Source organism: Mobula birostris, chromosome 14, assembly GCF_030028105.1.
Source record: "Mobula birostris isolate sMobBir1 chromosome 14, sMobBir1.hap1, whole genome shotgun sequence".
NCBI lineage: Eukaryota > Metazoa > Chordata > Chondrichthyes > Myliobatiformes > Myliobatidae > Mobula > Mobula birostris.
Window position 1 is genome coordinate 81,247,779 of NC_092383.1, and position 24,083 is coordinate 81,271,861.

General features: G+C 45.2%; 1 protein-coding gene across 5 annotated transcripts in view; it reads left to right on the forward strand.

Annotated features, from left to right (window-relative positions):
• Positions 1–9,207: 9,207 nt before the first annotated feature.
• klhdc8a (kelch domain containing 8A) overlaps positions 9,208–24,083 on the forward strand; it is a 93,589-nt gene continuing 78,713 nt past the window's right edge. For 4 of the 5 annotated variants that reach the window (XM_072278760.1, XM_072278759.1, XM_072278756.1 and 1 more), the window contains exon 1: positions 9,208–9,902. The gene's annotated coding sequence lies outside the window, so the exon portion shown is untranslated. Of the gene's footprint in view, positions 9,960–24,083 lie in introns of all 5 variants that reach the window. The other variant, XM_072278757.1, reaches the window with a different exon arrangement.

Sequence of the window (24,083 nt, forward strand, 5' to 3'; positions counted from 1 at the left end):
GTGTAATTGGGTGGCACAGGCTCGAAGGACCTGTTACCATGCTATATCTCTAAATAAGTGAATATTTCCCCAATGAGGAGCAGCTGAACATTCAAGTGAAGTATGGTGAGAGAGAGGAACTTTGAGGTGGTGATGTCCATGTGTACATAACGGCCTTGTTCTCATGGATAGCTGGGTTTGGGAAATGTTATCAGAACATGGAAGTCATTACATTGAACAGCTGATTACTGTAGTATTGACTTCTGGACAATATCTGACGAGCACAATGGTGGTATGAGTAAAATGCATTGCCTTCTATTCAAGACGCTAATTGTTCCCGTTCTCCTTCCTATTCTTCAAAAAATTGCTTCAAAATGGCCAAGATTTGCACATATCCAAATTTTTTTCTCTTCCACTTTCAAATCCACTAATGTTCTTATATTGCAGGATAAAGTTTCAGACAGAGATATTCTTGGCACTATTGCTCCTCAATTATACTGGGCTGCCTGAAGCACTATATTTCACTAAATTATCCCCGTACCACAATTTTCACATTTATTTTTGTTACTAATCTTGATTGCTGAAAGGGAGAAGACAAATGGCAAATTATTACCAGTTTGTCGTATGCTAGGTGCAGCATCATGTGTGTTATCCGTGCTGTTGTATAAAAGGTACAGTAAGCTGGAGAATAAAGTCAAGTCAAGTCAAATTTATTTATAAAGCACATTTAAAAACAACCCATGTTGACCAAAGTGCTGTACAAACCATAACAGGTAGCTAGAATCACAAATACAAGAAACACAGATATAAACAACAAGGCACACAGCTTATAGGCACAAAGTAAACAACACATGAGCCTAGGCACAAGCCAAAAATCAGCCACATTAGGAAGATTCAAATGCTAGTGAATAAAGGTAAGTTTTAAGCCTGAACTTAAAAGAGTCAATGGAGAATAGAAGAAATTTCTCCTCAACACTGTAATAATGCTCAATAAAACAGAAACTGTTCAAAGAATTCAAAAGAGCCAAAAATGAAACATTTCACGAGTTGAAATGGAGATAAAAGGAAGTATATATAACTTGATTTACATTTATGTTTAAAATGGGAATATATAATTTGATTGAACATTTATGGTGGAACTTTTAAACCTGCTGAGTTCCTCTAGAATTTTGTATGTGTTTTTTTATTGTAGAAAAACATATAAAAAATGCTGGAGGAACTCAGCAGGTCAGGCAGCATCTATGAAGGGGAATAAGCTGTTGAAGTTTCATGCCAAGAGCCTTCATCAGAGCTCAAATTCCTGAGCTAGGTCCAAAATTAAGTCAAATAATTTATTAGTTCAATACATATTTTCAATAGATTTTTTATATTCACATTCATTTCTTTACTTGGATGTGATGAACCACTTTTTAGGAAGATTAATAATCTAGCTCATATTTTTGCTTGATATTAACTTTCTTTTCGACACCATCTAAACTTCTACTCAATTTCAACAGAAAAGCCTTGATAATTGATCTTCCTGATTTTGTGTTTAAGCACCAGTCTGCATGAAAGAGTGGAGAGCAGAGTGGCCACTTTATTGGTACACCTGTACACCTGTCCATTAATGTAAATCTCAGGTGGCAACAACTCAATGCATGAAAGCATGCAGACATGGTCTAGAGGTTCAGTTGTTACTCAGACCAAACATCAGAATGGAGAACAAATATGATCTAAGTGACTCTGATGGTGGAATGGTTTTTTGGTGCCAGATGCCAAGGAAACTGCTCTTCTCCTTGGATCTTTAGACCAGCGGTCTCCAAGCACCGGGCTGCGGACTGGTACCGGGTGGCAAAGCATGTGTGACCGGGCCATGAGCCGCGAGGAAACGATATGATTTGGCGATATGAAACGATATGAGTCAGCGCACCTTTCCTCATTCCCTGTCACGCCCACTGTTGAACTCTTTATCGCACGCAAGGTCATCAGTGACCCAAGACGTGCAAAGGAATGGGTCCGTGACCCATTTGTGAATGTTCCTGGTGAATCATCCATGTCTGTAATGTCGGCCCAGATCAGAGGCAATTGCTGATTGCGTCACCTCTGATCTGGGCTGACATTTATATGCCAGGCAGCACCTAATCAATTAACTAGTTTATTTCAGCTTTTTTTCTTAAAGACGTGCTGGGTGTATTCTGGCCACCGCTGTACCGCTGCATTCTTCACGGCCCAGAGGTTTGTGACCACTGTTATAATTGACTTATCACTATATTCATGCGAGGAAAATATGCACTGTGTGCTTAATATTAAATTCATTAGATAAACCCCTTTAGAAATGAAATTGAGTGTATTAGCCACTTATAAGTGACTTATCACCTATATTCCAGATGTGATTAACATCCACCCCGCCCCCCCCCCCTTCAGTCAGCTGGTCCGCAAGAATATTGTCAATATTAAACCGGTCCGCGGTGCAAAAAAGGTTGGGGACCCCTGCTTTAGACACAGCAGTCTCTAGAGTTTACAAAGAATGGTGCAAGAATAAAAAAAAATTCTGTGGATGAAAATGGCTTGTTAATGAGAGACGTCAGAGGAGAATGGTCAGACTAGTTCAAGCTAACAGGAAGACAACAGTAACTCTAATAATAACATGTTACAAAAGTGGTGTGCAGAAGAGCATCTCTGAATGCACAATGTGTTGAACCTTTAAGTGGATGGACTACAGCAGTAAAAGACCATGAACATGCACTTTGTAGCCACTTTATTAAGCACACGAGGTACCAAATAAAGTGGCCACTGAGTGTATTATGATAGTTGTAGGTTAGTAATCCAGAGGGCCCCCTAAAAATTGGGAAATAGTAAGTTCAAATCCAGTTATAGCTAGTGAATATTAATTGATAAACCAGTTCAATATTGTCAAATGACCCAAGGTACAGTGAGAAACTTTGTTTTGCATACCATCCATACAGTTCTTTTCATTATAATAATCCATTGAGTTTGTATGAGGGAAAACAATAACAGAATGTATAATATATACTGTAACAGTTACAGAGATTGTGGATTGCAGGCAGACAATAAGGTGTAAGACCATAACAAGGTAGATTGTGAGGTCAAAGGTCCATCTTTTTGTACTAGGGGAGCATTCAATAGTCTTGAGTAGAAAGTTAGCTTCAGTAAATGTGACTATGAAACCAGCAAGCTAAAGACAAACTCCCTTGTTTCCCACCCATGTCACTGGTGCCTTTTAGGGAACGAAATCCATTGTTATTATGCAAAGTGGTCCGTATGATTGACTGTCATCTTCTTTCCAAAGTAGCCTAGCTATCCTCTTAGTTATATCAAATGATCTAAGAAGGCCCTTCCTAATTCAGAAGTGGCTCAACTTCCTAAGGACAAGAGAGGGACGTTAACTTTATGGAAACTTTATGGGTATTGGTATTGGTTTATTATTGTCAAATAAACCAAGATACAGTGGAAAGCCTGTCTTACATACTGTTCATTCAGACCAATTCATTACACAGTGCTGAGGTAGAACAAAGTAAAAACAATGACTACGTAGAATAAAGTGTTGCAGCTACAGAGAAAGAGCAGTGCAAGTAAACAATAAGGTGCAAGATCATAAAAAGGTAGATTGTGAGATTAAGAGTCCATCTTATTGCACTAGGGAACCATTCAATAATCTTATGACGGCAGGATAGAAGCTATCTTTGAGCCTGGTTCTACATGCTTTCAGGCTTTTGGAGATGGAAAGTCATCTTGAACTGCTGTAATCCTGTTGTACTCCCAATGTTGTCAAGTAGTGAATTCCAGGATTTATATCCAGTAATGATCAAGGAATGGCAATACAATTCCAACTCATGACAGTGAGCTACTCGGAGAGTCATAAGTTTAACAGGTGCTATGGAGTAACCCAAAGGAGTTACCGGCTGTCGCTTTGCAGATGGTCCACTCTCCAGCCGCAATGCACCAATCGTAAAAGTGACAGGGTGTTAACTGAACAGGCTGTTTTGCCCTAATTTACCAGTGATGCTCACTTGCTGTGAACAAAAAGCATTTCTTATTTATAACATCAAGATTCCATTGCTGAGACATAAAGTGTTTTTGTCACTTTACCCTTTCATAAACTCAAAAAGTCCTAAAGTGATTTAGAGTAGTGAGATAATTTTGTACATACAACAATAAGCTGTCTGTCTCAAATATATCATACTCCCGTTCCCAATGTCATGCTTCTGTCCTGATTATTGAAAATAGGGTTAGGAATCAGAATCAGAATCAAAAACAGATTTGTTACCACTGACTTACTGTCATGGTCCGGTCTGTGAAGTCGGCATTCCGGTTTACAGTCTGGTCCATCATTCCTTATTCCAGGTTTTCCGGTTTTCCCTTGTTCTGTTGGATGCTCTAATTGAGGCATCTGATTCTTATTTTGGGCTGGCTACATAAATAGCTCCTGGGTTCATCTTCATTTACTGGGCTGTTCCCTTCCCTTCCTTCTGTAGCCCTTGGCTGAAGCCTCGCCAGTGTCCTCGCTGTCAAGTTCTACCGCCGGAGCAAGACCGGAGCCTTGCTGTGTCTAGATAAGTAACTGTCTTTCATTGTTTGGAACTGTCTCTGTGTCCACGCCTTCGCTAGATAGGTCCGGCTGTTTGCTGCTACCTAGTGTTGGGAACCGTCTCTGTGTCCACGCCTTCGCTAGGTAGATCCAGCCATTTGTCGCTACCTTGTGTTGGGAACTGTCTCGCCGGGTTCAGCATTCTGTGTATGAGTCCCAGCCCTATGTCATGTTCACAAGGACGGGTCCCAGCTCTGTGTTCCATGTTCCTGTCTCTCAAGGCCAAGGCTCTGTGTTCTGCGTTCCTGTCTCCCAAGATTACCAAGGCTCTGTGTTCTGTTTCCCGTTCTCCCAAGACCAAGTCAAGGCTTCGGGTTCTCATCCTGTCCATGTGCCTCAACCTGTGCAAGAGTTCCACGTCCAGTCCTGTAGCCACATCCAGTCCTGGCTGTGTGTTCCATGTTCCTGTCTCTCAAGATCGCCAAGGCTCTGTGTTCTGCGTTCCAGTCTCCCAAGTCCCAGTCTTAGCTTTGTGTCCTCATCCAGTTCTGGTCCCGCGTCCTGCCGCCACATCCAGTCCTGTTGCCTTGCCACATCCTGTCCTCACCTGGATCCAGAGTCCAAGCCCGAGTCAAGACCCAGGTTCCAGGTCCCTGTCCAGTCTCTGGCTCGGAGTCCTTGTCCAGGTTCCAAGTTCCTTGTTCCTCGTCCAGGTCCTGCTTTCCTAGTCTAGTCCTAGACCAGGCCCTGTATCCTAGTTGTGTCCAGGGCCTGTGTCTTGTCCAGCGTCGTTTCTTCCTCACGTCTCTTGCTTTCTTGTCATAACCTAGTCCTGTTCCTAGTACTCAGTGTCTGTGTCTTGCATTTGGGTCTGCCTCCAGCGCCCCCATTATGACACTTATATGACGTAGGATTTGCCATTTTGCAGCAGCAGGACAGTGCAAAGACATAAAATCTCCATAAATTGCAAAAATAAATAAATAATGCACAAAGAAGATGGTGCTCACGGATCATTCAGAAACCTGATGGCGGAGGGGAAGAAGCTGAATTTTTGAGTGTGTGTCTTCAGGCTCCTGTACCTCATCCCTGTTGATAATAATGAGAAGAGGGAACTCCCTGGATGGTGGGGTCCTTGGTGATGGATGTTGCCTTCTTGAGGCATCGCCACTTGAAGATCTCCTCAAAGGTGGGGAGGGCTGTACCCGTATAGAAATGGCTGAGTCTAAGACCCTCTACAGCCTCTTGGACTCCTGTACAGCTATGGAAATTCATAAGGTCCCAGAACGGATTCCCGTCCCTTATTTGGCTGGTCATGTCAGCCACAGTCACCGCAATTAGCGACAGCATCGCTGGGTAAAAAGACGACATGGTTCTTGTTGTTGACATCATCAGAAATTAGAGGGTGCTGATTGAACTATGCTCCACTAAAGCTCTGTGCTGCAAGGAAGCAGAAGGAAATTTCACATAATATTACGAGCTGTCGGAATCCACTGGGTGATAAATTATCAAGGGCAATTTAGTGAATGATCTTAATTGGGCAAGTTAATTACTCTCAGAGGTCATTTTATAATGTACACCTCGCAATGCAAATACTGTATCTAATCAGCCAATCACATAGCAGCAGCTCAATGTATAAAAGCATGAAGACATGGTCAAGAGGTTGAGTTGTTGCTCAGACCAAACATCAGAATGGGGAAGAAATGTGACCTCTGTGGAGTGATAGTTGGTGCCAGACAGGGTGGTTTGAGTATCTCAGGAACTACTGATCTCCTGGGATCTTCACGCACAACAGACTCTAGTGCAGACATCCCACCCCGCAAAAACTCATTTCAGGGAGGTAGCACCACCACCCTGCCCCCTGCAACCCCACATCCCCCCACCCCCCCAGTTGACCTCCAAGGTGTATGTATACAGGACATTTGATTATGAAAGAACACAATAATTTATTTGATCACATATTGAAACTATTTCCACATACATATATATATACAGTGGCATGCAAAAGTTTGGGCACCCTTGGTCAAAATTTCTGTTACTGTGAATAGCTAACTGAGTAAAAGATGAACTGGTTTCCAAAAAGCGTAAAGTTAAAGATGACAAATTTCTTTAATATTTTAAGCAAGAAAATGTTTTTATTTCCATTTTTTACAGTTTCAAAGTAGCAAAAAAGGAAAAGGGCCCAAAGCAAAATTTGGGCACCCTGCATGGCAGTACTTAGTAACACCCCCTGCGGCCAGAAATTTCCATTCAAAAGGTTCAAAGGAACATCTAAACAAGCCTGATGCATTTTGGAAACAAGTCCTGTGGACTGATGAAGTTAAAATAGAACTTTTTGGCCGCAATGAGCAAAAGTATGTTTGGAGAAAAAAGGGTGCAGAATTTCATGAAAAGAACCCCTCTCCAACTGTTAAGCATGGGGGGGTGGATCGATCATGCTCTGGGCTTGTATTGCAGCCAGTGGCACGGGGAACATTAACTGGTAGAGGGAAGAATGAATTCAATTAATACCGGCAAATTCTGGAAGCAAACATCACACCGTCTGTAAAAAAGCCGAAGATGAAAAGGGGATGGCTTCTACAACAGGATAATGATCCTAAGCACACCTCAAAATCCACAATGGACTACCTCGAGAGGCACAAGCTGAAGGTTTTGCCATGGCCCTCACAGTCCCCTGACCTAAACATAATCGAGAATCTGTGATAGGCCTCAAAAGAGCAGTGCATGCAAGACAGCCCAAGAATCTCACAGAACTAGAAGCCTTTTGCAAGGAAGAATGGGCGAAAATCCCCAAACAAGAATGGAAAGACACTTAGCTGGCTACAAAAAGCATTTATAAGCTGTGATACTTGCCAAAGGGGGTGTTACTGAGTACTGCCATGCAGGATGCCCAAATTTTGCTTTGGGCCCTTTTCCTATTTTGTTATTTTGAAACTGTAAAAGATGGAAATAAAAACATTTTCTTGCTTAAAATATTAAAGAAATGTGTCATCTTTAACTTTGTATGCCTTTTGGAAATCAGTTCATCTTTTATTCACTATTCAGCTATTCACAGTAACAGAAATTTTGACCGGGGTGCCCAGACTTTTGCATGCCAATGTATATATTCCTTGTTGAGTATTTTGTTGGCAGTCTCAATGCTAATAGCTAAATGCTAATGCAAATAGCTTTTCTATTTCTTTTGCAAACTTTCCTTGTACTGTGATGTGGCTTGCTTGGCAGATTTGAGCATTTTGCCGGAAGTTTCAATCTCGTAAAATATGTACTTATATTATCATGGAGTCATTTTTTAAAATTCTATTACAACTTTAAGCAAGTCTACAGGGAGTTTGGCCTCATCATGTATGACAGCAATAGAGTAGCTCCTTAGCAGCTAGCCAGCTAGTTTAAATATGTTAGCTATGCTAATGAACAAATAACTCACCTCAACATGTATTTTACAGTCACTTAACTCAGCATGGGCAATAGAAAAGTCACTGTTGCAAACAGTGCAGGGAGCAACACTGTCATTATTTTTGACCCCTATTAGGCAGGGGTACACTTTAGTGTAGTCTGGAGTGAAGTACGTTTTATATTTTCTTTTTTTGGAACACTCTGCCATGGCGCTGCAGGACACTAAACTGAACTGATGGACAATGAAAGAGAGAGAGAGAGGTCGACTGTAAAGCCTGCCCACAGAGAAAACTGATAGGTCTGCTTAGCACAAAGAGATTAGTCAGGATGCTCTCTCTGTCACTCTCTTGCTACATCTGTCACTCGATCTCTCTGTCTGTCTGTCTGCCTGTCCCTCCCCCCACCCCCACTTGCTCGCTCTCAAAAAAATAAATTTCCGGGATATTGTATATAATTTGCTGGCGTCAGGGAGCTGCTATCAATATGCAGGAGACTCCCAGAACTTCCGGGAGAGGTGGGATGTCTGTTAGTGTTTACAGAGAATGATGCAAAAAGCAAATATAAACAGCCAGTGAACAGCAGTTCTGTGGGTGAAAACACCTTGTTAATGAGAAAGGTCAGAGGAGAATGGTCAGACTGGTTCAAGCTGACAGGAAGGTGACAGTAATTCAAATAACCATGCAATACAACATTGGTGTGCAAAAGAGTATCTCTGAACACACATGTTGAACTCTGAATTGAATGGGCCTCTGCTGCAGAAGACCACAAACAGAAGGTACCTAATAAAGTGGCCACTGTGTGTATCATGTGGTCAGTATCATACTTGTGGGAGCTTGCTGAGCACACATTGGCTACTTTACCTCAGTGGCTACATTGCAAACATATCTAACCAAACATGGAAGTGTTCTACAAATAAAAATATTTCTCATCACTGCAAATAAAACCTAAATATATCTTGAAGAAAAGTGTTTGAAAGGAAAACATTTTAAAGAAGGGTCTCGGCTTGAAACACCGCCTGTTTATTCATTTCCATAGATGCTGCCTGACCTGCCGAGTTCCTCCAGCATTCTGTGTGCGTTGCTTTGGATTTCTCGTGCTTAAACATTTTCCTAGTTTGAAACAGCTGTAAAAGGAAAATTTCCGCACTCGAAGCAAACTGACCGACAGATTTAAAACCTTAAACACAAGAGATTCTCCAGATGCTGGAAATCCAGAGCAACACACACAAAATGCTAGAGGAACTCAGCAGGTCAGGCGGCAACATCCACGGAGTCGACGTTTCGGTCGAAGACCTGTATTTCGGCGTCTTGATGAAAGGTCGCGACCCGAAACATCGACTTTATACTGTTCCATGCTGCCTGACCTGATGAAATTCCCCAGCATTTTGTGTGTGATTTAAAATCCTGATTTTTATTGTGGACAAGCTTGCTTTCAACGAGTGTGCCTGTGCAGCACTTGACTGCATTTTTTAAATTCACGATGTCTGTCATCGCAGGGACTCGGCACAACAATATTATCTTGCAGCGATGGTGCAATACTGAGGGAATGCTGCGATGCTGGAGGCGCAGGACCGTTGTAGGCTGAGATACAGATGCTGGTCTTGTGTCTTCTCTCAGGTTGACGAGCGGGAGGGTCTCGCCCAGCGCCCGGGGGCGTACCTGACCCTGGAACAACACGGTTCAACAAGAGCATCCCCTCCACCGCCGTCGAGCTCGTTCCGTTCAAATAAGCTGACGCGGTCCCAACGTCACAGGAGCGGCAACACTTTAAGAAAGTACTTGGAACATCCAAGGCGCTTCAGCAATGCAAACCTTTTTTATTTAAACCAATGAGATTCCCCCTGCGGTCCTCGGCTGTGGTCACCTGGATCTGCATCCACTCCCCGTGTGAATGAGGGTTGGTTCCAGAAGATGGGCAGAAGACACCCCCCCCCCCCCATCACCCTCCCTATGTGGAGTCTAAGGACGGAGAAGGAGCGGTTCCGGCTCTGATGGAACACACACAGGTCAGTGATCAGGAGCTCGACGCACTGACCCTGCAGCGTGGCGACCGAACCGTGCAGGTAGTGCGAACCCTTCGACGTATATATTGTGTTCAAAAGCGCAGATTATGTAAAATGACGAATTGATATCCACTGCAGAGTGACATCCCCGCTTCCCTTTTGCTGGGGGGGGGCTGAGTTGTACTTATTTGGAGGGGTTTTCTGATCATTTCCGTTGTAGGCGTTTGCAGACCAGGGGGGTTATTTGGGCTCGGGGTGGGCGCCCCGCTGTAGGGGGGTGGGAGGAGAGTGGAGATATGCCTGTATTTTCCCCGGCGAACAATGCAAAGGCGAGGCCAGCCCCTCGCAAAGTTGCTGAGAAACGTCGTTGTCCTTGCGGGTGGATCCCGCCGGCCGGAGAGGCGAGGGACCTGTGGCTGGTGGGTGCCTGGGGTGAGTCTGGGGCGAGCAGCCACCGGGGGTTCGGGCACCGATTGAGTGGCGAGCGCCGAGCGCCGCCGTTATCGGCTGAGACACAGACACGCACACAAAGAGACAGAGAAAGGAGAAGGGCGAAAATGTCCCCCTGCCCCTGTCTGAGCTCCGAACCTCAGACAGTCCCACGCAGGCAGGGGTTACAACTTACACTACTGCCTGACTGTTCTTCACTCTGACCACAGTCACCGGCTAATCTGACTTCACTTTACTCCGACGACATATACCCAGGGATCGTCTCTTCTGTCTGTGGTCTGCTTTAGAGGGGCATGGGCCAAATAGGGCGAGCTTGGCTGAGCATCTTGGTCGGACGGGGCCGAAGTGCCGGGTTCCTTGCGTCTAGCTCTACAACAGCCCCGCTGTTGCTGCTCCTTACTTGAACCACAGTCTCCAAAGGGGATTAGTGTGTTTCCCTGGTTACAGTATGAAGTGATACACTTCGGAAGGTTGAACTTTGGAAGGCAGAGTACAAGGATAATGGCAGGATTCTTAGCAGTGGGGAGGAACAGAGAGATCTTTGGTCCATAGAGCCTTGAAAACTGCCAAGGAAGTTGATCGGGTCGTTAAGAAGGCATATGGTGTGTTGGCCCTCATTTGTTGGGGGACTGAGTTCAAGAACCTGCAAGGTAATGTTAGAACACAACATTAACTGGTTAGAACACAGTTGGAGTATTGTGTTCATATCTGGTCACCTCATTGTATGGAAGGAGGTGGAAGCCTTTTAGACAGCACAGAGGAGGTTTACTGGGATACTGCCTGGATTAGAGATCATGTCCTATGGGGGGAGGTTGAGCAAAGTATAGATAATGGACTGCCGCAAAATCTGCGGGGACTGGAGATCCAAAGCAACACGCACAAAATGCTGGAGGAACTCAGCAGGTCAGGCAGCATCTATGGAAAAAAGTACAGTCGACGTTTTGGCCTGAAGGGACGCTAGAAAAAGCGATGAGGAGTCAGAGTTAGAAGGTGGGGGAGGGGGAGGGGAGGAAGATACACAGGGCGATAGTTGAAACCAGGAGCGGGGAGGGGAGGAGTGAAGTGAAGAGCTGGGAAATCGATTGGTGAGAGAGATACAGGCTGGAGAAGGGGGAATCTGATAGGAGAGGACAGTAGGCCATGGAAGAGAGAAAAGGGGGAAGAGCACCAGAGGGAGGTGATGGGCAGGTAAGGAGGGAAGGTGAGAGAGGGATAAGGGAATGGGGAATGGTGAACAGGAGGGCATTACCAGAAGTTTGAGAAATCAGTGTTCATGCCATCAGGTTGGAGACTACCCAGACAGAATATAAGATGTTGCTCCTCCAACCCGACTATGGCCTCATCGCGGCAGTAGAGGGGTCATGGACTGACATATCAGTATGGGAAGAGGAATTAAAATGGGTGTCCATTTTCAGCAAAGTGGTCTCCCAACCTACATCGGGTCTCACCAATATACAGGAGGCCGCATCGGGAGAGAGAAGCTTGCCCAGGTGGATTGGAGGAGGATACTGGTGGGGACGACGGCAGAGCAGAGATGGCTGAAGTTTCTGGGAATAGTTCACAAGGCACAGGGTAGATATGTCCCACAGAAGATGCAGTTCTCAGGTGGCAGGGGTAGGCAACAGTGGCTGACAAGGGAAGTTAGGGACAGCATGAAAGCCCAGGAAAGGGCATATAAGGCAGCCGTAGTGAGTGGGAAGTTGGACGATTGGGAAGCTTTTAAAATCCAACAAAAGGCAACTAAAAAGCTATGAGAAGGGGAAAAATGAAATATGAGGGCAAACTAGCCAATAATATAAGGCAGGATACCAAAAAGTTTTTTCAGTTATATAAAGAGTAAAAGGGAAGTGAGAATTAATATTAGACCACTGGAAAATGATGCTGGTGAGGTACTAATGGGGGTCAAAGAAATGGTAGATGAACTTAATGGGTACTTTGCATCTGCTTTCACTGTAGAAGACACTAGCAAAGTGCCAGAGGTCCGTGAGTGTCAGGGAGCAGGAGTGAGTGCCTTTGCTATTACAAAGGAAAAAGTGTTAGGCAAACTCAAAGGTCTTAAGGTGGGTAAGTCACCTGGATCAGATGGACTACATCCCAGAGTCCTGAGAGAGGTTGCTGAAGAGATAACGGGTGCATTGGTCATGATCTTTCACGAATCACTTGATTGTGGCATGGTCCCAGACAACTGGAAGATTGCAAATGTCACTCCACTCTTAAAAAAGGAGGAAGGCAAAAGAAAGGAAATTATAGGCCAGTTAGCCTAACCTCAGTGTTTGCGAGAGTGTTGCAGTCTGTTATTAAGGATGAGGTTTCAGGGTACTTGGAGACCAATGATAAACTAAGTCAAAGTCAGCATGGTTTCTGTATAGGGAAATCTTGCCTGACGAATCTGTTAGAGTTCTTCGAGGAATTAACAAGCAGGGTGGACAAAGGAGAGGCACTGGATGTCACTTACTTGGATTTTCAGAAGACATTTGATAAGGTGCCATACATGAGGCAGCTTAACAAGATAAAATCCTATGGTGTTACGGGAAGGGTACTGGCATGGATAGAGCAGTAGCCGACAGACAGGAGGCGGTGAGTAGGAATAAAAGGGGCTTTTTTGGCTGGTTGCCAGTGATGTTCCTCAGGGTTCAGTATTGGGACTGATACTTTTCACATGTCAGTGATTTGGATAATGGAATTGATGGCTTTGTGGCAAAGTCTGCAGATGATACAAAGATAGGTAGAGGGGTAGGTAGTGCTGAGGAAGCAATGCGATTGCAGCAAGGCTTAGACAAATTGGAAGAATGGGCAAAAAATTGGCAAATGGAATGCAGCGTTGGAAAATGTATGAGAATGCATTTCAGTAAAAGTAACATTAGCGCAGATTATTATCTAAACAGGGAGAAAGTTCTCATGCAAGACTCCCAGAAGATTAATTTACACGTTGAGTCAGTGATAAAGAAAGCAAATGCAATGTTGGCAGTTATTTCAAGTGGAGTAGAATATAAAAGCAAGGAGATAATGCTGAGCCTTTATAAGACACTAGTCAGGCCGCACTTGGAGAATTGTCAACAGTTTTGGGCCCTATATCTCAGAAAGGATCTGTCATCATTGGAGAGAGTCCAGAGGAGGTTCACGAGGATGATTCTGGAAATGAAAGGGTTAACATATGAGGAGCATTTGGCAGCTTTGGATCTGTACTCACTGGAATTTAGAAGAATGCAGGGGGATCTCATTGAAACCTACCGAATGTTGAAAGAACTAGATAGGGTAGATGTGGAGAGGATGTTTTCTATGGTGGGGGTATCCAGAACTAGAGGGAACAGCCTCAGATTTGAGGGGTGGACATTTAGAACAGAGATAAGGAGGAATTTTTTTTAGGCAGAGAATAGTGAATCTGTGGAACGCTCTGCCAAGGACTGAGGTGGAGGTCAAATCCAGGGGCATATTTAAGGCGGAAGTTAATAGCTTCCTGATTGGTCAGGACATCAAAGGATATGGCAAAAAGGTAGGTATATGGGGTTGAATGGGATCCGGGATCAGCCATGATGAAATGGTGGAGCAGACTTGATGGGCTGAATGGCCTAATTTTGCTCCAACGTCTTCTGGTCTTCTGGTCTTATGACCAGAATACAGTAGATGACCCCAACAGATTCACAGGTGAAATGCCACCTCACCTGGAAGGACTGTTTGAGGCCTTGAGTGGTAGTGAGGGAGAAGGTGTAGGGGCAGATGGAGCACTTGTTTCGCTTGCAAGGATAAGTGCCAGCAGGAGATCAGTGGGGAGGGACGAATGTACAAGGGAGTCGCGTAGGGAACAATCCCTGCGGAAAGCATTTAATCCTGGAATCATTTTCGTGAACCTCCTTTGTACCCTCTCCGGCTTCAGCACTGCCTTTCTAAGTTAAGGGGCACAAACCTGCTCACAATACCCCAAGTGAGTCCTCACCAGTGCTTTATAAAGTCTCAACATTACATCCTTGCTGTTATATTTCAGTCCTCTTGAAATGAATGTTACCATTGCACAGATTCAGCCTGCAAATTAACCTTTAGGGAATCCTGCACAAGGAGTGCCAAGTCCCGTTGCACCTAGATTTTTTGTATTTTCTCTCCATTTAGAAAATAATCAACCCTTTCATTTCTTCTACCTAAGTGCATGACAATACATTTCTCAACACCGTATTTCATCTGCCATTTCTTTGCCCTTTCTCCTAATTTTTCTGTTCTTCTGTAGCCTCTCTACTTCCTCAGAACTACCTGCCCCTCCACCTATTTTCATATCGTCTGCAAACTTTTCAACAAAGCCATCAATTAAATCATCTAAATCATTGACATATAACATAAAAAGGATTGGTCTCAACACAGACCCCTGTGAAACACCACGAGTCACCGGCAGCCAGCCAGAAAAGGCTCCCTTTATTCTAACTCTCTGTCTCCTGCCAATCAGCCACTGTTTTATCCATGCTAGAGTCTTTCCTGTAATGCCAGGGACTCATAGCTTGTTTGACACCTTGCAGCCTCACGTGTGGTGCCTTGTCAAAGCCTTTCTGAAAATCCAAGTACACAACATCAACTGATTTTCCTTTGTCTATCTGGTTATTTCCTCAAAACATTCCAACAGATTTGTCAGGCAAGATTTTCCCTTGAGACCAGGGCCTTTGCTGACTAGGGTCTGTTTTATTATATGCCTCCAAGTATCCTGAGACCTCATCCTTAATAATCGACTCCAAAACATTCCTCATGCCCACCGTCTGTCTGCCTCAACCCCCGTCTGTCTGCCTCTCTCCTCGGTCTGCCTGGCCCCGTCTGTCTGCTTCACACCCCCCTCCCGTCTCTCTGCCTCGACCCCCCCCATCTCTCTGCCTTGCCCCCCTCCCGTCTCTCTGCCTCACACCCCAGCTGTCTGTCTCACACCCCCATGCCTGTTTGCCTCGCAACCCCTTCCCATCTGCCTTGCCCTCCCCACCTGTCTGCCTTCCCCCGCCACAGCTTCACTATGCTCCCATCTGCCATGCCCCCATTCTCTCTGTCTGACTCCCCCCCCGTTCTCACTGTCTGACTCTCCCCATTCTCACTGTCTGGTTCTCCCCTATCTCTCTGATCCCTGTTCTCACTGTTTGACTCTCCCCCTTTCTCTCTATCTGACCCCCATTCTCTCTGATTTCCCCCTTTCTCTCTGAACCCCCCTTTCTCTCTGTCTCTCCCCCCCTTCTCACTGTCTGTCTCTCCTCTCATTCTCTCTGTCTGACTCCCCCCCCCATTCTCTCTTTCTGACTCTCCCCCTTTTCTCTGACTCTCCCCATTCTCACTGTCTGACTCTCCCCTATCTCTCTGTCTGACCCCCCTTTCTCTCTGTCTAACCCGGCCTCCTCTGTCTGACCCCCGTTCTCACTGTTTGACTCTCCTCCATTCTCTCTGTCTGACTCCCCCATTCTCTCTGTCTGACTCCTGCCATTCTCTCTGTCTGACTCTTCTCCCCCTTCCTCTCTGTCTGACTCTTCTCCCCCTTCCTCTCTGTCTGACTCCCCTTTCTCTCTGTCTGTCTCCCCGTCTTTCTCTCTGCTTTCTCCTCCTCTTTCTTTCTGTCTGCCTCTCCATCCCTCTGTGTATCTGCCCCCCATCTGTCTCTCTCTGTCTGTCTGCCCCACTCTGTTTCTCTCAGTCTCTGACCCCTCTGTCTCTCCCCCCCGACCTCTGTCTGTCTGTCTCTTCTCCTCCCGCCTCTGTCTATCTGCCTCACAACCCTCTCTGTCTGTCTCTTCCCCATTCTCTGTCTATCTCTCTGCTCTTGCTCACTCTTGCAAACCTTTTAATTTAAAGAACACGACCCATGGGAGATGGTATGTTCACATTCAATGCTCAGCACTGTACTGACAGATGGCATTGGCTCATCCTGAGCAGTGTAGCCGATTCGATCTGGAGACATGGTGCATAGGTGTGTGACAGCAGTTTATTTATTGATATTTAACCCTCTGTTGGCATGGATGGCGACTCTTGGAATGCAGCCTGGGATCGGGGCACTTGGTTCTCTTTGCCCAAGAGTGTAAATGACGAGTTCCAGCAGGCTGTTTGACCACTGCAAGCATCACATTTCGGGCTAATCCTGCCCATCCAGGGTTGCCAAGCACACACGTGTGGGAGGCAGCACTCTTGTATCTCCACACACACTTTATGGAGGGGGCCATTGGTTAAAGTGTAGGTGTGACCTTAACTCTCTCTGCCCTGTCTACCCACTCAACCCACCAGCAATTTATGACCGTCTAGCTGGGCACAGAGTGCATACTGAAATATCCTTCCTGTCATCATCTCTTTATCCTCCTGATCGTTTAGGTACTGCACAAGGATTGTAAAACATCAAGGTGAATCTGTCTGTTAGCAGCACAGATCTATTTCTCTCTCAGACGTTGACTCCTCCTGCCATGGCCAGCATAAGGTATAAACACAGGGAGTAGTGTGCATGAAAATAAAACCCACAGGCCCGAAGAGATAAGGCTGCTAACTTTTAATGAGATATCACACAGCCTGACAACAGTGGAACTGGGCAGCTTGCCATCCTTTGCAGAGTATGACCTAAATCTGTCAGCCCACCAGCACTTATTATCTCGGTCTGTGTTGGTGGAAGGAAGCTGTCCTTTGCTCACCTTCTGTAAGTGGAACAGGCAGCTGGTGCTGCTGCTTCTCAGCGGCAGTGGCTTGGCTCGAGCCCCGTCTGTGCAGAGTTTGCAAGTTCTCTGTGAGTCCCACATCCCAAAGACATGCTGCTGGTTTAGTTAGCCACTAAGTTATTTCATGTGTGGATGAATGGCAAAATAATTGATAGTGTATAAGTTTACTACCATCACATCACACTGTGGGCACTCAGTATCTCCTGTGCCCAAGAAAGTGGCCACTGAGTGTACGTTTGTGGTCTTCTGCTGCTGTAGCCCGTCTGCTTCAAGGTTCAATGTGCTGTGCATTCAGACGAGCTACCAAAGATCGTGACAAGCTTGGTTTTACCATAAAACTAGTACCAACCAAAAGGGTCAGACCAGTTATGCTTACAGATCTCGATTTTGCAGATGACATAGTCCTGCTCTCTGACCAGATGGAGGAAGCACAGCAGCTACTGACAAAAGTGGAAACGGAGTACAATAAAGTTGGACTTCACCTAAACGCTAAGAAGACACAGAGTACATGGTGCTTAACTGCGATGAAGGTACTCTCAAGACCGTAAAGAATGATACCATTCAGAAAGTCTTTGACTACAAGTACCTCGGGTCAAGAATGATGAGTTCGGAGAAGGACATAAAGATACGGAAGGCGCTGGCATGGACGGCCATGAACGACATGAAGGAAATCTGGAAGTCGAACCTGACCAGAGGGCTTAAAAAGAGGATTTTCATAGCAGTCATAGAGTCCATTCTCACATACGGATGCGAGGTGTGGACACTCACCAAGACGATGCGAAAGTCTCTAGATGGTTGCTATACACGAATGCTCCAGATGGCTCTTGATGTGAGTTGGCAACAGCACATGACGAACGTCGAGCTCTATAACGACCTACCAATGCTCACTACTAAAATCGAGGCGAGAAGACTGCAACTAGCGGGGCACGGTCTACGCCACCCCGAGCTACGTGCTAGCCTAGTCATCATATAGGAGCCCAAGCACGGGAGGATGAACCCTGGACACCCTCCCAAGACTATGGTCAACACGCTCCTAGAAGATAGCGGCGCGGCTAATGTAGATGAACTGAACACACTAATGAGGGAGAGGGAGAAGTGGAGAGTCCGTCATCGTGCCCGACACCGGCCCCCTAGGCCTGAGTCGACGTAGTAGGTAGTAGTAGCATTCAGAGATGCTGTTCTGTACAGCACTATTGTAATGTGTGGTTATTTGAGTTACTGTCACCTTCCTGTCAGCTCGAACCAATCTGACCATTCTCCTCTGACCTTTCTAGGTGTTTTTGCCCACAGAACTGCCGCTCACTGGATGTTTTTTGCACCATTCTCTGTAAACGCTGGAAACTGTTGTGTGTGAAATTCCTAAGCGATCAGCTGTTCCTGAAATACTCAAATCCCCCCACCTGGCACCAACAATCATTCCACAGCCAGAGTCACTCAGATCACATTTCTTCCCCGTTCTGATACTTGGTCTGAACAACAGCTGAACCTCTTGACCAGGTCTGCATGCTTTTTTGCATTGAGTTGCTGCTACATGATTGGCTGATTAGCTATTTGCCTCACTGAGCAGGTGTACAGATGTATCTAACAAAGTGGCCACTGAGTGTACTTCTCCAGTGAAAGGCTTGTTCATACAACTCACATTACACTGCACTGAGGTAGACTAATGCAGATGTCATGCAGAATAAAATGTAAAAGCTACAGAAAATGTGCAGTGCAGGTAAACAATGTGGTGTAAGATCATAACGAGGAAGATTGTGAGGTCAAGAGTCCATTCTATCACACCAGGGAATTATTATTACTTTTATAACAGTGGGGCAGAAGCTGTCATTGAGCCTGATGGTATGTGCTTTCAGGCTGTTTTAACCTTCCGCCTGGTGGAAGAAGGGAGAAGAAAATATGCCTGCGGTGGATGGGGTCTTTGATTATGCTGACTGCTTTACTGAGTCTTTTGAGGACTGCAAAGCTGTCTATGGAGGAGAGGTTGGTTTCCATGATGGATTGAGCTGTGTCCAAGGGGAATTTGGTGGATTTGTAAGAGGGAGTAGGTCAGTGGGAAACAAAAGTTGGGGGAGGGGGTAATGGGATTGATTGGGAGACAATGTGAGCCTCAGGGGCCTAACTGCCTCCTCCTGTGCAGTGTCAGGTAACATTTCCTGAGATCTGATACTCTCTTACTGTGGGGATGCATTTGTGGGCACCCAGTTCGGAAGAGGGTGGGTCGTGAGGAGGCTCTCTTGGTGGGCTTGCTCCTGGACTCATGGATCTAGGCGGTGGAAAGTGGAGGGCTCTGCCCTGGTCGACTGCCTGCCCCTCTTCCAAGGGTATGTTCATGTCTGGCTGTCCTTGGAGAGAGAGCATGCGGTCACAATGGCTACATTGGGGGACTTCCAGAAGCGGTGTGCCCCCTGGGGTATTAACTGTTTAATAGACAGTAGTAATCATATTTTAATCTGAGTGTACTCACTGTCTTGTAAATACTGAATGTCTGTACTTTGTGTGATTGTTATGTAAATAAACTTTTATAGTTTTGTAAAAAAACTACCCAGACTGGTCCTATCAACTGACACTTGTCTGCATTACATTCCATCTGCCATTTTTCAGCACATTTTTCTAGCTGGTTCAGATCCCACTGTAGGTTTTGACAGCATTCCTTGCTGTCCACTATGGCCCTAATCTTGCTGTCATCTGCAAATTTGCTGAATCCAGTTAACCGCATTATCATCCAGATTATCGATAGAGATGACAACCAAAAAAGGACCCAGCTCCAAGTCTTGTGGCACTCCGCTAGTCACGGGCCTCCAGTCAGAGAGGCAACCATCCACTACCACTGGCTTCTCCCAATGTCTAATCCAATTTACGACCTCAGCTTAAATGCCAAGCGACTGAAGCTTCTTGAACAAGGTCAAGTTAGCAGAAAATTCAGAGCAAGATTTATTCTCTCCCATATACTTTGAAGTAGCTGCTACCAGATGTACACTACACATGGTTAACTTTAATGGTGCTGATTGGTTTTGCAATTCAAAAACACGTTACCACTTACCGTACATAATCATACACTTTAAAACAGTAATACATTTTGAAGTGTAATCACTATTATAACATAGAAAGCATTGAATTCAGTTTGCATATGTCAAGATCCCACCAACGGTAATAAGAAAATAGTGTAAGAATCTGTATCTTGGTAGTGTTGAATAAGAAGTACTATTTTAATATTCACTTGTGCAGTAGAGTTAATCGTTTCTAAAATTAGCATCAGGGATCCAATTTTGGCCGGCAAAATCCTGGAATTTAGGCTCCTTGAAAATCATCCATCCACTGGGAGTCTATAAAAGAGAAGAGAGAAGATTAGCTTTATTTGTTACATGTACAGTGAAGTGCGTCATTTGCATCAAGGCGGCATGGTAGCATAGTGGTTAGCGCAACGCTCTACAGTACCAGTGACCCAGGTTCAATTCCCGCTGCTGCCTGTAAGAAGTTTGTACATTCTCCCTGTGGAAACACGTGGGTTTCCTCTGGGTGCTCTGGTTTCCTCCCACATTCCAAAGATGTACCGGCTTGTAGGTTAATTGCTTATTGTAAATTATCCTGTCCCATGAGTAGGCTGGGATTAACTTCCCCGTGTGACATTAATCCCCATCACATGAGGGGGATTGCTGGGTCGAAGGGCCTACTCTGTGCTGTAAATAAAAACTAAGATCAGTAGGGATTGTGCTGAGACTTGCCTCGCAGATTTGCTTTAAGCAAACTGCTCTCCCCCCACACACACACACACACACACATTTTCAACCTGTGCTCTGCTGTAGTGCCAAATCCCAATCATTACGTGACCCAAGGTAACCTGTTTGAATTGTTTCTGATGCCACACAACTCTGTAACCCTAATTGTACACCTTTAAAATGTGGGAGGAAAGCGGAGCTCCTGGAGGAAGCCCACAGGGACAGTGGAAGAATGTACAAACTCCTTGTGGAAGCAGGAACTGGACCCCAGTCTTACAGCTGGTACGATATAGCTTTGCACCAGCCGCTATGATACCGAGCCGCCCTGCTCTATTGATACTAGGATTGACGATGGACAACCATCATCTGCAGGTGAGGCCCAGCACTCACTGGCCAACCAGGAACGCCTGAAGAATTTACCTATGACTGGTCTGACCAAGAAGGGATTACTTACTACAGAATACATATTTTGATTGTTGGCCAAAATACGACAGAGAGAGAACACGTCTGTTCTTCTTTGATACCATACCAAGGGATTCATTACATCCTCTAATGGGGTTTGATGTCTTATGTGAAAAAGAGTGCCTCTTACAACATACAACAATAGTTCAAGTTTAATTGTTATTCCACTGTACATGAATACCCATGAATGCAGCCAAATGAAACAGCGGTAGTCCGGGGCCAAGGTGCAAAACACAATACCTACAGTCATACACAGCACAAGACACACATATATAAGATATCAGTAAAATACGGTCACACCAGAAACGCTAAGTCCATGAACATTGCAGCAGTCTGCAGTCGAGCACATTACAGCTTGTCCTCTGCCAAACGAACACTGGTGACAGCACTGGCCCAGCCTGGATACCGCACCATCCTGCCCCCAGCACTCACTGACTCCAATGGCTCTCTACTGGTCTGCTGTAAACAGGCAACAGCATGGCCCTGAGGCTCACCATGTCCGTGCCGACCCTGATACTAATTTTAACTAATCCCATTTGCTTGTACGAGGTCCCTGTCCTTTCATTCCATTCTCTACCTGTTCATGTGTCTTTCTAAATGCCTCTTAAACATTAATATCGTCGTGTTTTCTCCACTCCCCGGCAGTGTGTTCCAGGAACCTACAGACTGTCTGTGTGGGGGAAGAAACTTCCCTCGCAGATTTGCTTTAAACAAACCGCGCCACCCCTCCCACCACCACACACACACATTTTTAACCCTTGCTCTGTTGTAGTGCAAATCCTTCAGTAACGAATCATTATGTGACCCAAGGTAACCTTTTCAAGAGTTGAAGGTGGGTAATGCATCTAACTTGTGGAAATTCTAGCTTTCAAGTCATAGCTAACACAACTGTTCAACAAAGCGGCCCTCTGTTGTTAACTTGGTAGAACTCACTAATTTTGTTGTCTCCTGGTTACATGGTTCCACATGGTCTCCCTGCACTTGCCACTTACACTCAATGGCCATTTGATTAGGTACACCTGTACACCTCCTCGCTAATGCAAATATCTAATCAGCCAACCATATGGCAGCAACTCAATGCATAAAAGCATGCAGACATGGTCAAGAGGTTCAGTTGTTGTTCAGCCCAAACATCAGAATGGGGAAGAAAAGTGATGTAAGTGACTTTGACCATGGAATGATTGTTGGTGCCAGATGAGGTTGTTTGAGTATCTTAGAAGCTGCTGATTTGGGATTTTCACACACAACAGACTCTAGGGTTTGCAGAGAATCATGCAAAAAAAAATCCAGTGAGCAGCAATTCTGTGGGCGAAAATGCCTTGTTAATGAGAGAGGTCAGAGATGAATAGCCAGACTGATTCAAGCTGACAGGAAGGTGACAGTTCATCAAACATGCTACAACAGTGGTGTGCAGAAGAGCATCTCTGAATGCACAACATGTTGAACCTCGAAGTGGATGGGCTACAACAGCAGAAGACTACGAACGTATAATCAATGGCCACTTTATTCCATACGGGAGGTGTGTAATGAAGGGCTGTTGAGTGTGTTTGGTGGTGGGCATCAATCTGTCTCTTGAATCATCATCATTACAAGCCTGGGCTGAAGGTCTGCAGATCCTGAGATGCCCAGTCATCAAGATGCCCCTCTTGGCGTCACCAGTGTAGGCCAAAGGATTGCTTAGGAAGCAATACGTTTGGCACCAGCTTGGCTGCAGGAGCTGCTGGAAGGATGTTCAGTGACGTCCAACCGCCTTAGGGGCTCTACTCCGGATTTGCTGTCTGGGTTTACTCCCGTAGCCTTCATCTCTCCCATAAGGCAGTGGGGCTATTTACCCATGGCTGGGGACCTGGTTCATGAGCACCAGGGTGTGTCCACCTGCCAGTGGGCCTGCATGTTACGTGTGCAGGGCCAGACCTCCTCCGCGTCCTCTGTAGTTCAGCCTGAGTCCGAAAGGAGTTCAGTTTCCGTGTGTCGCCACTGAGAGTATTTCATAGTAATTGACATAGAGATTATTGCTTAAATGAGGCACCCACCTTCCCCCTCACTGGGCTTCACCAATCACCCGCCAGTTTGTACTCCTTCCCCTCCCCCACCTTCTTATTCTGATTTAGCCCTCCTTCCTATCCAGTCATGAAGGATCTTAGTCGGAAGCATTGGCTCTTTATTCCTCTCCATATGCTGTATGCTGTCCAACCTGCTGAGTTCCTCCACCACTCCGTGTGTTTCTATAGTTCAAAACCAAGGTTTTCAGAATAAGAGCAAGATTTTTAATCATTGTCTTAACTGAAGTGAAATTTGTTGTTTTGAGGTAGCAGTAGAGTGCAAATTGCTTGAATCAATTGCTGAATCAGACCTCCTGTCAAATAGGAAAGCTGGTCAATAGTGTGCGGGGCACCAGCAGTGAGAATGACGGAGTGTTTTAATGCAGCGTTTATACTGTACCAAGGGAGGAGAGAACAAAATGGTCTTTGAACTGCATTAATCTTCAGTGAATTACTGCAGCCCAATTAGTTCAAAGCGATGCTTTTCTTTACAATCCGGTGGCATATTCTGGAAATAAAATTGTCCCCTGCACTCTGTGTTTCCTTGATGCCTCTCACAGAGGCATTTGTTTAGTTTAAATTTCAAAGTAAATTTGTTATCAAAGTGTATATTTATGTCACCATATACAACCCTGAGATTCTTTTTCTTGCAGGCATTCACAGTACCGCAAAGAAAAAGTTGCGAAGAGAAATCATTTCGGGATGTATATTGTATGCATTTCTCTGACATTAAATTGTACCTTCGAACGATCAAAGAAAAACTACGCACAAAGACTGACAACAACTGTACAAAGGAAGACAAACTGGGCAATATAGAAAAGCAATAATGAATAAGTAAATACAGAGAACATGAGTTGTAGAGGC